Here is a 14,274-nt window from a genome sequence, read left to right as displayed (position 1 = left end):
GACGCGCACGCGTGAATGGTGCGTGCAAGCATGATAGAGGCTGAAGATGGCAATGACGCGTACACGTATGTGACGCGTACGCGTCGATTGTGCAAAAATGAAGAATGACGCGCACGCGTGGGAGACGCGTACGCGTCAGTGTATGATTGCTCCGTTCTCTTTGAAAGCGCTACATTCTCCTGGGAAGCATCACCACCTTACCAGCTGAAGACCCATTCTGACTTACCTCATCAAAGGCCAGACAAGCACAATCCAAGTACAAGAAAACTGAATTGGAAAGTGTATAGATAGAGGAGAATTTGATTTGTAGAGAGGCAGGCTGGCTGGCAGATCGGGAAGGCCAGTGAGGCAGAGACCCCAATTGGGGAATCCTGCAGACCTTGCATTTTCTATGTTGCATTTTTTCATTTCTGTTTTGTATTAAAGCAATGATGAACTAAACCCAAAATTCATTAGGGGGAGGAGCTCTATTGTAATTCCAATGAATCAATGAAATTCTTCTTCTTCTCAATCTGCTTGGGTAGCTATAGGACATCTTCTATTTTGATTTTGAATTACTCACTCCGAAAGGAGGTTTGATTCATTGAATGCTTGTGTGAGCCTCGAAAGGGAAATCACTTGCATTAGAATTGGAGCTCTATCCTTCACTACTCTCTTGATCATTACTATTAGGGAGGAATTGAGATCCTGAGAGTTAGTGTGGCTTGTGGATAAGAGAATGTGCTCTAACTCTTCTCATGACAATTAGATCAAGAAATTGGCAAAATTGATTGTGATTAGAGAGATTGGATTGCCAAGGAATTGGGATCCAATCAATTTCAATCCGCCATAGATCTACTCATATGATTGAGAAAGAAGTTAAGTCCAATTTGATTCAGGAAGGATTACAGTACCTCCAAACCCTGATGAATCACTTTCTTTGAATTTCTTCACCTTAGAGCTTTCTGATTTAATGTAATTTACATTTTGTGTTGATTTCCAGCACCCAAATCCCTTTATTATTCACGCAATTTAAGTTTCCTGGTAATTTAAATTCTGCAATTTAAATTCCTTACACTTTAAGATTCAGCTATTTACCTTTTTTGCAATTTATGTTTCAGCTCTTTTACTTTCTTGCACTTTAAGTTTCAGCCATTTAAAGCTTTCTGCCATTTTTCTTTCTGTCAATTTACATTCTGCCTTCTAGCTTTCTTGCAATTTATATTTTGTCAATCAAAATTCACTTAAATCATCAACTGTCTGCTTAATTAAATTTATCACCCAACTAAAGTTGCTTGATCCATCAATCCCTATGGGATCGACCTCACTCTTGTGAGTTTTACTACTTGATGTGACCTGGTACACTTGTCAGTGAGTTTTTGCGAAATCCAATTTTTTTGTCATCAAGTTTTTGGCGCCGTTGCCGAGGATTGATTTAGATCGACAATGATTAAGTAGGTGATAATCTAGATTAAGGAATTTTTGTTTGTTTTTATTTTAAGCATACTAACTGTTTGACACATTGTGTCCCCTAACCCTCTAACCACATTCTAGCACTAGAATGTCCAGTTTTCAATTGGTTTGTTTGTGATTGTGCAAGTCATGGAGGTTGAGGTGCAGGAAGAAGGAGTGACCAAAAATGCCCAACCTGCAAGAAGGGTGTTGGCCTCCTACACTATCCCCAATCCTAGACACTATGGGAGCAGCATCCTCACCCCAAATATTCATGCAAATGACTTTGAGTTGAAGCCTCAACTAATCACATTGTTGCAGAACATTGTGCTTATGGAGGTGGCCCTCTTGAAGATCCCAACCAACATTTATCTGTTTTTTTGAGGATTTGTGAAACTGTCAAGACAAATGGGGTACATCCTGATATCTACAAATTACTTCTATTCACATTTTCCTTGAGAGGCAATGCTGCCCAATGGCTGAATGCTTTTTCCAGGGGGAGCATCAATAATTGGGATGATTTATTGAGCAAATTCCTAGCCAAATTTTACCCACCTCAGAGGATCATCAAGCTAAAAACAGAGGTACAAACCTTCACCTAAATGGATGGAGAATCACTGTATGAGGCATGAGAGAGATACAAGGCCTTAATCAGGAAATGTCCACCTGAAATGTTTAGTGAATGGGACAGACTTCAAAATTTTTATGAGGGCTTGACTCTAAAAGCTCAAGAATTACTGTATTACTCTGCAGGAGGTTCACTACAGCTAATGAAGACAGCTGAAGAGGCTCAGAATCTCATAAACATTGTGACCAACAATCAATACTTTTATGCTCATCAAAGGCAACGCCAATCAGCTCCAAGGAAGGGTGTGTTAGAGCCTGAAGGTGTAGACACTATCTTGGCACAAAACAAGCAGATGCATCAACAACTTCAGCAACAAATGGAGATAATGGCCAAGAGAATTGATGGACTGCAACTTGCTGCAGTGAATACACAAAGCCAATCTCAAATCTCACATGGATGGAATCAAGCTGAAGAAGGTTCTGGGACATTCAATTATGAGCAACAAGGCCCTGAGCAGGTGCAATATATGAATAACACCTCAAGTTCATTCCAACATAACTTCCATGGTGATGCATACAATCCATCCTGGAAGACTCATTCTAACTTGAGGTGCGGTGAGCACCAGAATAAAAGGGATTTCAACTCTAACAGCTTCAGCAACACAAACAAGCACAACCAACCCCCTACTAACAATAACCATTACACACAACCACAAAACACACACCTCTAACCCCATCACAGTTCATAATCTCCCCAAAATAACCTCCACCAACAACCATCACCACCCACACAGCCAAATCCAGAATCTCAAAGAATCTCCAACTTAGAAATGTTAATGGAAAAACTCATAAAAACTCAAGAGATGGCCAGACAAGATCAAGCCATAACAAGCAAAAACCAAGAAGCTTCAATTAGAAATCTTGAGAGACAAATGGAATAAATGGCTAAACAAATCACAGAGATAGGTGATAAGCAAGCAAAAGCCTTCCCTTGTGCCACTGAAGATGACCCAAGAGACAAAGGAAAAGCTACAAAATGGGAAGAGTAACAAAATAATCACAGTGGAAAGTGGGAAGACTATGGAAAAAGAAGAAATCATTCAGGAAGAACACAATAGAGAAGTTCCACAAGAAGAGACAGAGGAGAGAAGTGAAGAGGATCATAAAACCAAGAATGCACAAAGCTCAAAGGGAGACAAGAACATCCTTGAACCACAGCTACAAGAGAAAAAGGAAGGGGTGAAGCCATATGTCCCCAAACTTCCATACCCCCAAAGGTTCAAGAAAGAGAACAAGGATAAGCAATATTCAAAGTTCCTGGACATATTCAAGACACTCAGCATCAATATCCCTTTCTTAGAAGTACTTGAACATATGCCATTATATGTCAAATTTATGAAAGAAGTGCTAATAAAGAAAAGATCCTTGAAAGAAGGACAAATTGTTGAGATGACAATGGAATGTAGTGCTATTCTCCAAAGAGGTTTACCAGAGAAGAAGGATGATCCCGGACGTTTCTATATACCCTTCACCATAGGAAACATAACTATTGAGAAATCATTCTTTGACCTTGGTGCAAGCATAAACTTGATGCCTCTATCTCTCATGAGAAAACTTCAAATTCTGGAGTTGAAATCCACTCGAATAGCTCTCCAAATGGCTGACAAATCCATTAAATAAGCACTGGGAGTTGTGGAGAATGTGCTAGTAAAAGTGAGAAAATTCTTTTTCCCAGTTGACTTTGTCATCCTAGATATGGAAGAGGATCTTAACACTTCCATCATCCTAGGGAGGCCTTTCTTAGCTACGGACAGAGCATTGATAGATGTTAAAAAAGGGAAATTGTTGCTAAGAGTGCATGATGAGCACCTAGCATTTCATGTCTTCAAGACCCTACATAAACCCACTCAAGAAGAAGAATGCATGAAGGATAAGGCCAGAGATCATAGCTTAAAGGAGTTAACTCCAAGGCTTCTAAACCCATGCTTGAAAGAAGTAGAAATGGTGCAACAGACTAAAGAAGTCAAGGAGGAACTAGATCCAAAACTCCCAGATGAGATCCCCAAAAAGAAGCCTCCAGATAAAGAACCACCAAGGCATGAATTGTCTTCTGAGAAAGAAAAGAAGAAGAGGCCAAGAGGGTGGAGAAACAAGAAGATCTCCACTAAAGGCTTCTCACCAGGGGATAAAGTGGTGTTAAACACCCAACCAATGAAGGTGTCTTCACAATTGTCCGAGCACTATACTGTGAACCGGATCCTTTCACTTGAACACCTAGAGATCATCAAAGAGGAGATCGGAAGGAAGTTCACAGTAAGAGGAGAAAAGCTAAGGTACTATGATTTTCAGCCTCCATGATCAAAGGACAAGATGTCAAGCTAATGACACTAAACGAGTGCTTGTTGGGAGGCAACCCAACCAGAGGTAACTCTCTTTTCCTTTACTATTTCAATAAGAAAGTTAAGTAGGTTTATTTGTATTGCAAGGAGCTAAATTTGGTGTTACACACCAAAGTAATTCAAGGGTGAATGTAGGATGCTAAGTTTGGTGTTCCACCAAAAAAAAATTCATTAAAAACACATTCCAACCCTCTGCATAAATGGTCACTGGCTCCAAACAATCAGGAAAACTACTTAACCATTGTTTGCTTTCTAGTTTATAGTTTGTTTTCTTTAATAAAATTACAAGGTTTCATGTATATGATTAATCGGATGCATAACAGACAGTGGCAAGGAACTAAGTTTGGTGTTCAGACACCAAAATAAGTTCAAAAGCCTACAACCATTCATACATACTAATCATCTTTCAAGTGCTTGGGGAACAAGCAACTTCCAATAACCTTGCAGGAATTCAATCAATCTCTTGGAAAAACTATGCATCATCCAAAGACACAAAGAAGGATACACAAGTTATGGATGACAAGGACAAAGGAAAAATTAAAGGACATCACTAAGAGGTTGTATTGTTACTTAATTTCCTCTGATTTGAAGTACTTTAGTTGGAAGTCTAAGTGTACCCTTGTTGATCAGTTTAACTTGTCTACAATTTGTTTGTTTACTGTCTTTTTAATTGTCAATTAAGTGTGCTAATCTAAGTGTTTATTTCATTTTCATCCTGCTTGAATGTATGCTTTGTCCCTTTTGCTTGAATAAAAGAAAAATTATTATAAAACAGAAGAAAGAGTAAAGGTCTGGCTTGATATGAGACAGAATAAAGTTATGTGGTGGTATGTGCTAGTTCAGTAGTTGATTTATGAATAAGGCTAAAGTGTGGCATAACTTTGAGATATGAACTTGAGTTACATTCCATGAGACTTGACAAATGAAAGAGGTCCATAACAAAAGAAAGAAAATGCAAGAGAAAGAAACAAAAAAAAAGAAATAAACAAGGCTGGGCACCAATGGCTTGAGATTTCGATATATGCCTGTGATGTTCTTGTACAAAGATAAGTTTGGACAACTAGGTTCTAAAGGGATGCTTCATCACCCGGCAACTTGGGTTAACTAACTGGTGCATGAATTGTGAATCACACTTTTCACAACTGGTACCACTTACCAGCAAGTGCACTGGGTCGTCCAAGTAATACCTTACGTGAGTAAGGGTCGAATCCCACGGAGATTGTTGGTTTGAAGCAATCTATGGTTATCTTGTAAATCTTAGTCAGGAAGTCAGTTATGTTTATCAGTTGAATCACAAATAACCAAGAGAGCATAAATTAAAGGTTACTTGTTATGCGGTAATGGAGAATATGTTAGAGTTTTGGAGATGCTTTGTCTTCTGAATCTCTGCTTTCCTCTGTCTTCTGATTCACGCATGCACGTCCTCCCATGGCAAGCTGTATGTAGGGGATCACCGTCGTCAATGGCTACATCCCATCATCTCAGTGAAGAATATGCTCACATGCTCTGTCACAGCACGGCTAATCATCTGTCGGTTCTCGATCATACTGGAATAGAATTCTTCATCCTTTTGCGTCTGTCACTAACGCCCAGCACTCGCGAGTTTGAAGATCGTCACAGTTATTCGATCATTGAATCCTACTCGGAATACCACAGACAAGGTTTAGACTTTCCGGATTCTCATGAATGCTGCCATCAGTTCTAGCTTATACCACGAAGATTCTAATTAAGAGATCTAAGAGATACTCATTCAATCGGATATAGAACGGAGGTGGTTGTCAGGCACACGTTCATGGGTTGAGAAAGGTGATGAGTGTCACGGATCATCACCTTCATCACAGTTAATCGCGAATGAACATCTTAGGTAGGAACAAGCGTGTTTGAATGGAAAACAGAAATACTTGCATTAATTCATCGAGACACAGCAGAGCTCCTCACCCCCAACAATGGAGGTTAGAGACTCATGCCATCAAAGAGTACAAAGTTCAGATCTAAAAAATGTTATGAGATACAAAATAAGTCTCTAAAAGTTGTTTAAATACTAAACTAGTAGCCTAGGTTTACAAAAAGTGAGTAGACTATGACGGATGGTGCAGAGATCCACTTCTGGGGCCCACTTGGTGTGTGCTGGGGCTGAGACTTAAGCAATTCACGTGCATAAGGCCATTTTGGGCGTTCAACGCCAGGTTTGGATTCATTTCTGGCGTTGAACTCCAACTTTTAATCCTTTTCTGGCGCTGAACGCCAGAATTGGGCAGAGAACTGGCGTTGAACGCCAGTTTACGTCGTCTATACTTGAGCAAAGTATGGACTATTATATATTTCTGGAAAGCCCTAGATGTCTACTTTCCAACGCAATTGGAAGCACGCCATTTCGAGTTCTGTAGCTCCAGAAAATCCACTTTGAGTGCAGGGAGGTCAGAATCCAACAGCATCATCAGTCCTTTTTCAGCTTGAATCAGATTTTTGCTCAGCTCCTTCAATTTCAGCCAGAAAAATACCTGAAATTACAGAAAAACACACAACTCATAGTAAAGTCCAGAAATATTAATTTTTTCTAAAAACTAATGAAAATAAACTAAAAACTAACTAAAACATACTAAAAATTATATGAAATTAACCCCAAAAAGCGTATAAAATATCCGCTCATCACAACACCAAACTTAAACTGTTGCTTGTCCTCAAGCAACTAGACAAATAAAATAGAAGACTAATGGGTTGAGAAGTAATAATATCTCAGAGTTTTTGAGTGAAGCTCAGATTCTAATTAGTTGAGCGGGACTAGCAGCTTTTTGCTTCCGAACAGTTTTGGCATCTCACTTTATCCATTGAAGCTCAGAGTGATTGGCATCTATAAGAACTTAGAATTAAGATAATGTTATTGATTCTCCTATTTCAGTATGATGATTCTTGAACACAGCTATTTCATGAGTCTTGGCCGTGGCCCTAAGCACTTTGTTTTCCAGTATTACCCCTGGATACATAAATGCCACAGACACATAATTGGGTGAACCCTTTGGATTGTGACTCAGCTTTGCTAAAGTCCCCAATTAAAGGTGTCCAGAGTTCTTAAGCACACTCTTCTTTCTGCTTTGGACCTTGACTTTAACCGCTCAGTCTCAAGTTTTCACTTGACACCTTCACGCCACAAGCACATGGTTAGGGACAGCTTGGTTTAGCCGCTTAGGCCAGGATTTTATTCCCTTAGGCCCTCCTATCCACTGATGCTCAAAGCCTTGGGATCCTTTTTATTACCCTTGCCTTTTGGTTTTTTAAGGGCTATTGGCTTTTTTTTTTGTGCTACTTTTTCTTGCTTCAAGAATCATTTTTATGATTTTTCAGATTATCAATAACATGTCTCATGTTCATCATTCTTTCAAGAGCCAACATATTTAACAGTCGTAAGCAACAAATTCAAAAGACATATGCACTGTTCAAGCATTCATTCAGAAGACAGAAAGTATTGCCACCACATGTAACTAATTAGAATTTCTCTTATTAAAACTCGAAATTTTATTTCCTCTTATTCAAAAGATCTACTATTTTATTCATGTTTGCTAATGATGAGAAAAATAAACTATAGCTTAATTGGAGATAAGATCAAAATAGATACTAATTACTACTATATGACTCCTAAGGTGAACTTTTCTAATGACACTATCACAGATTTAAAGCAGAAATTGGAATTTAACAACCTTTATTCTGGGGGAACAGGGGTTCCTCTGATCCTTGGGGTGCTCGGTCCTGCAAGAGATAACTTCTGGCGCTTCAAGTCCTTTAAGTCACGCCCTTGCTCCTCTTGTTCTTTAAACATATAGGTAAGAATTTGACTGTGTTCCTTCTGTTCTTTTATTATTTGCTCTATAGCTTCCCGTATCTTGGTGATGGACGTCTCAAGATACTCCCAATATTCAGATTGAGGGATTTCTGGAAGGAATTCCTGCGTTTTCTTCTTGGTGGGATCCTCCTGCGCTTGTTGTTTTTCCATTGATGCTTTGGTGATTGGCTTCTCAACTGAGATGTACTCAGTTATTCCCATCCTTACTCCAGCATCCTTGCAGAGCAGCGATATCACACTTGGGTAAGCCAACCTGGCTTCTTTAGAATTTTTATTAGCAATTTTGTAGAGTTCAGTTGAGATCAGCTGATGAACTTCCACTTCTTTTCCCATCATGATGCAATGGATCATCACTGCTCTTTTAACTGTGACTTCAGAACGGTTGCTGGTAGGCAACAGAGAATGCCCAATGAAGTCCAGCCATCCTCTGGCGACTGGTTTGAGATCTTCTCTCTTGAGTTGATTTGGGACACCCTTTGTGTTGGTGGTCCATCTGGCTTCAGGGATACATATGTCCTCTAGAATCTTATCCAGGCCCTTGTCTGTTCTCATCATTCTCCTGTTGAAGGAATCTGGATCATCTTTCAGCTGAGGTAGCTTTAAGATCTCTCTGATCTTGTCAGGGGTGGTATGAACAATCTTTCCTCTGACCATGGTCCGATATTCATAGAAGGCAGTTCCAGATAGTTTTTGCTTGTCAGTCTGCCACATATTAGCATAGAACTCCTGGATCATATTCCTTCCCACCTTCGTTTCAGGATTAGCTAGGACTTCCCAGTTCCTGATTCGAATTTGCTCCTGGATCTCCGGATATTCATCTTCTTTCAGATCGAATCTAACTTCCGGGATCACTGATCTCAGACCCATTATTTTGTTATAATGGTCCGAATGTTCTTTAGATAAGAACTTCCCTTGATTCCAAAGTGGTTTTGGAATGCTCTCTTTCTTGCCTCTTGGAGTGGGTTGTTTTCCTTTGGGGGTCATGATCTTAGTGATCGCGGATAAACACACCAAACTTAGAGGTTTGCTTGTCCTCAAGCAAAAGAAAAGAAAGGAGAGGGATAGAAGGAGAGCTAGGTGCAATTGTTGATAGGAGAGGAGGGAGGCCGAACTCAAATTTATAAGGGGGGGAGGGTGGGTTTTCGAAAAAAAAAAAGATAAAGATATGATAAAAAGATTTATTTGGAAAAAATAAGATAGAAGATATAGTTTAAAATTGAGAAGATATGAAAGATTTTTGAGAAAGATAGATTTAATTTTTGAAAAAAGATAAAGTAGAGGTTTTGAAAAAGATCTTGATGAGTTGAAAAAGATAGATTTGTAAAAAAAAAAATTTTGAAAAGGATTGAATTTGCAAAGATGCCTGGTGCTTATGGATTAAAATACATTTGATATTTTTAGTGGTAGGGTTTTTAGAAATTATGGAATTTAGAAATCAGGGTTCTTAACATGTTCATGTAAGAAATCATGAATTGAAGTAAGAAAATCAAGGTTGGAATGAAAAATTTTGAATAAAAATGAGTTTTGTCTCCTCCCTGCCATCCTGGCGTTTGAACGCCCAAACACTGCCTGTTTTGGGCGTTCAGCGCCCAATTGCTGCTCTCCTGGGTGTTCAACGCCAAGCTGCTGCCATTACTGGCGTTCAACGCCCAGTGGGTGCCCATTTCTGGCGTTGAACGCCCAGATTGCTACCATTACTGGCGTTCAACGCCCAGTGGATGCCCATTTTGGGCGTTGAACGCCCAAAATACACTTTTACTAGCGTTTTCTTGCCAGTAAGCTCTTTTTCTCTATTTTGTGTGCCGAGGTCTTCTGTAAATGATTTCTCACCTTAGTGTCAGTGAACTTTATATAAACAAATAAAAATAAAAATAAAAATAGGGCAAAATGCTTAGAGGATTGTTGCCCCATGGCTGGGTTGCCTCCCAGCAAGCGCTTCTTTATTGTCTTTAGCTGGACTTTGCTGAGCTTTTAATTTAGCTTCAGCCTTGAGCATTCTTGCTCAATGTTGCCTTCAAGATAGTGCTTGATTCTCTGTCCATTGACAATGAACTTCTTATCAGAATCAATATCTTGAAGCTCCACATAACCATATGGTGATACACTTGTAATCACGTATGGTCCCCTCCACCGGGATTTCAGTTTCCCGGGGAACAGCCTGAGTCTAGAGTTAAACAACAGAACCTTCTGTCCTGGTTCAAAGATTCTAGATGACAACTTTCTGTCATGCCACTTTTTTTATTTCTCTTTATAAAGCTTGGCATTTTCGAAAGCTGTGAATCTGAATACCTCTAGCTCATTCAGCTGGAGCAATCGTTTTTCTCCTGCTAATTTGGCATCAAAGTTTAGGAATCTGGTTGCCCAGTAGGCCTTATGTTCCAGTTCCACGGGCAGGTGACATGCCTTACCATACACGAGTTGGTATGGAGAGGTCCCTATAGGGGTCTTGAATGCTGTTCTGTAAGCCCACAGAGTATCATCCAAGCTCCGTGCCCAATCCTTTCTACGGGTATTTACTGTTCGTTCTAGGATTCTCTTTAATTCTCTGTTAGAGACTTCAGCTTGCCCATTAGTTTGTGGATGATATGGAGTAGCTACCTTGTGGCGAATTCCATACCGAACCATGGCAGAGTAAAGCTGTTTATTGCAGAAGTGAGTGCCCCCATCACTGATTAGTACTCTAGGGACACCAAACCTTCTAAAGATATGTTTCTGGAGGAACTTCAGCATTGTCTTAGTATCATTGGTGGGTGTGGCAATGGCTTCAACCCATTTTGATACATAGTCAACTGCCCCCAGAATATAAGTGTTTGAGTATGATGGTGGGAAAGGTCCCATGAAGTCAATTCCCCATACGTCAAACAACTCAATTTCCAAGATTCCTTGTTGAGGCATGGCGTAACCATGAGGCAGATTACCAGCTCTTTGGCAATTGTCACAGTTACGTACAAACTCTCGGGAATCTTTATAGAGTGTGGGCCAATAGAAGCCACATTGGAGGACCTTGGTGGCTGTTCGCTCACCTCCGAAATGGCCTCCATATTGAGATCCATGGCAATGCCACAGGATCCTCTGTGCTTCTTCTCTAGGCACATACCTACGGATTATTCCGTCTCCACATCTCTTAAAGAGATAAGGTTCATCCTACAAGTAGTACTTTGCATCAGTAATTAATTTCTTCTTTTGTATCCTGTTGTACTCCTTGGGTATGAACCTTGTAGCTTTATAGTTTGTAATATCGGCAAACCATGGTGTTTCCTGAATGGCAAATAAATATTCATCCGGAAAAGTCTCAGAGATCTCAAGAGAGGGGAGGGGCGTCCCTTCTACTGGCTCTATCCGGGACAGATGATCAGCCACTTGGTTCTCTGTCCCTTTTCTGTCTCTTATTTCTATATCAAACTCTTGCAGAAGCAACACCCATCTGATGAGCCTGGGTTTTGAATCCTGCTTTGTGAGTAGATATTTAAGAGTAGCATGATCAGTATACACAATCACTTTTGATCCTACTAAGTATGATCTGAACTTGTCAATAGCGTAAACCACTGCAAGTAATTCTTTTTCTGTGGTTGTGTAATTTTTCTGGGCATCATTTAGAACGCGACTGGCGTAATAAATGACATGCAGAAGCTTATCATGCCTCTGTCCCAACACTGCACCAATGGCGTGATCACTGGCATCACACATTAGCTCAAATGGTAACGTCCAGTCTGGTGCAGAAATGACTGGTGTTGTGACCAGCTTAGCTTTCAGCGTTTCAAACGCCTGCAGGCACTCTGTGTCAAACACAAATGGCGTGTCAGCAGCTAGCAGATTGCTTAGAGGTTTTGCGATTTTTGAAAAATCCTTTATAAACTTCCTATAGAATCCTGCATGCCCCAGAAAGCTTCTGATTGCCTTAACATTGGCAGGTGGTGGTAATTTTTCAATTACCTCTATTTTTGCTTGATCTACCTCTATTCCCTTGTTTGAGATTTTATGCCCAAGGACAATCCCCTCAGTCACCATGAAGTGACATTTTTCCCAGTTTAAAACTAGGTTGGTCTCTTGGCATCTTTCCAGAACAAGTTTCAGGTGATCAAGACAGGAGCTGAATGAGTCTCCATATACTGAGAAGTCATCCATGAAGACTTCCAGAAAATTTTCCACCATATCAGAGAAAATAGAGAGCATGCATCTCTGGAAGGTTGCAGGCGCATTACACAACCCAAATGGCATCCTTCTATAAGCAAACACTCCAGATGGACATGTGATTGCCGTTTTCTCTTGATACTGGGGATCTACTGCAATCTGGTTATAGCCTGAGTAGCCATCCAAAAAACAGTAATAATCATGACCTGCCAGTCTTTCTAGCATCTGGTCTATGAATGGTAAAGGAAAATGATCCTTTCTGGTGGCTGTATTGAGTCTTCTGTAGTCAATACACATGCGTCACCCTGTAACTGTTCTCGTAGGAACCAGTTCATTCTTTTCATTATGAATCACTGTCATGCCTCCCTTTTTTGGAACGACTTGGATAGGGCTCACCCAGGGGCTATCAGAAATAGGATAAATAATCCCAGCCTCTAGTAATTTGGTGACCTCTTTCTGCACCACTTCCTTCATGGCTGGATTTAGCCGCCTCTGTGGTTGAACCACTGGTTTGGCATTATCCTCCAATAGGATTTTGTGCATGCATCTAGCTGGGCTTATGCCCTTAAGGTCACCTATGGACCACCCAAGAGTTGTCTTGTGTGTCCTTAGCACTTGAATAAGTGCTTCCTCTTCCTGTGAATTTAAAGCAGAGCTTATGATCACTGGAAAAGTATCACCTTCTCCCAGAAATGCATATTTCAAGGATGGTGGTAATGGCTTGAGCTCGGGTTTAGGAGGTTTTTCCTCTTCCAGAAGAAATTTCAGAGGCTCTTTCATGTCCTTTGAGTCCTTCAAATCAGGCTGAACATCTTTAAAGATATGTTCCAACTCTGATTCGAGACTATCAGCCATGTTGATCTCTTCTACCAAAGAGTCAATAAGATCAACTTTCATGCAGTCTGTTGATGTGTCTGGATGCTGCATGGCTTTGACAGTGTTCAACTTGAACTCATCATCATTGACTCTCAGGGTTATTTCCCCCTGTTGGACGTCAATGAGGGATCGTCTAGTTGCTAGGAAGGGTCTTCCTAGAATGAGAGTAGCACTCTTGTGCTCCTTCATTTCCAGCACAACAAAGTCAGTGGGAAAGGTGAATGGCCCAACCCTGACAATCATGTCTTCAATCATGCCTGATGGGTATTTAGTGGAGCCATCAGCAAGTTGGAGACATATCCGGGTCAGTTTAACTTCGTCAGTTAAGCCAAGCTTTCTGATAGTGGATGCAAGTATTAAGTTGATGCTTGCCCCAAGATCGCATAAGGCTGTCTTGGTGCAATTACCTTCTAATATGCATGGTATCAGAAAACTCCCAGGGTCTTTAAGCTTTTCAGGAAAGCTCTTCAGAATGACTGCACTGTATTCTTCAGTGAGGAGAACTCTTTCTGTTTCTCTCCAATCCTTTTAATGACTCAAGATCTCTTTCATGAACTTGGCATAAGAAGGTATTTGCTCGAGTGCTTCTGCAAATAGAATCTTTATTTCAAGAGTCCTGAGATAATCTGCAAAGCGAGCAAATTGCTTATCCTGTTCCTCTTTCCGGAGTTTTTGAGGATAAGGTATCTTGGCTTTATATTCCTCAACCGTAGTTGCTGCAGGTTTATTGCCTACAGAAGTGGTTGAAGAAGCCTTTTTAGAGGGCTTGTTATCAGCATTTGTGTGTGTCTGATCCCTCACTGGCAATTGAGTGCCAGAGTTAGAAATTGGAGTGACGTTAGACGCCAACTCCTTGTCTATTCCTGGCGTCTGAACGCCAGCATTGTGCCCATTTTGGGCGTTCAGCGCCAGATCTTGCCCAGTTTGGGTGTTCAACGCCAGATCCTTGCCCATTTCTGGCGTTGAACGCCAGTTTTGCCTTGTTTCTGGCGTTGAACGCCAGTTTTGGGCATGGTCTGGGCGTTCAGCGCC

This window comes from Arachis ipaensis, chromosome B3 (genome assembly GCF_059453495.1).
Source record: "Arachis ipaensis isolate K30076 ecotype BB chromosome B3, ASM5945349v1, whole genome shotgun sequence".
Taxonomy (NCBI): Eukaryota; Viridiplantae; Streptophyta; class Magnoliopsida; order Fabales; family Fabaceae; genus Arachis; species Arachis ipaensis.
This window is presented reverse-complemented; position numbering follows the sequence as displayed.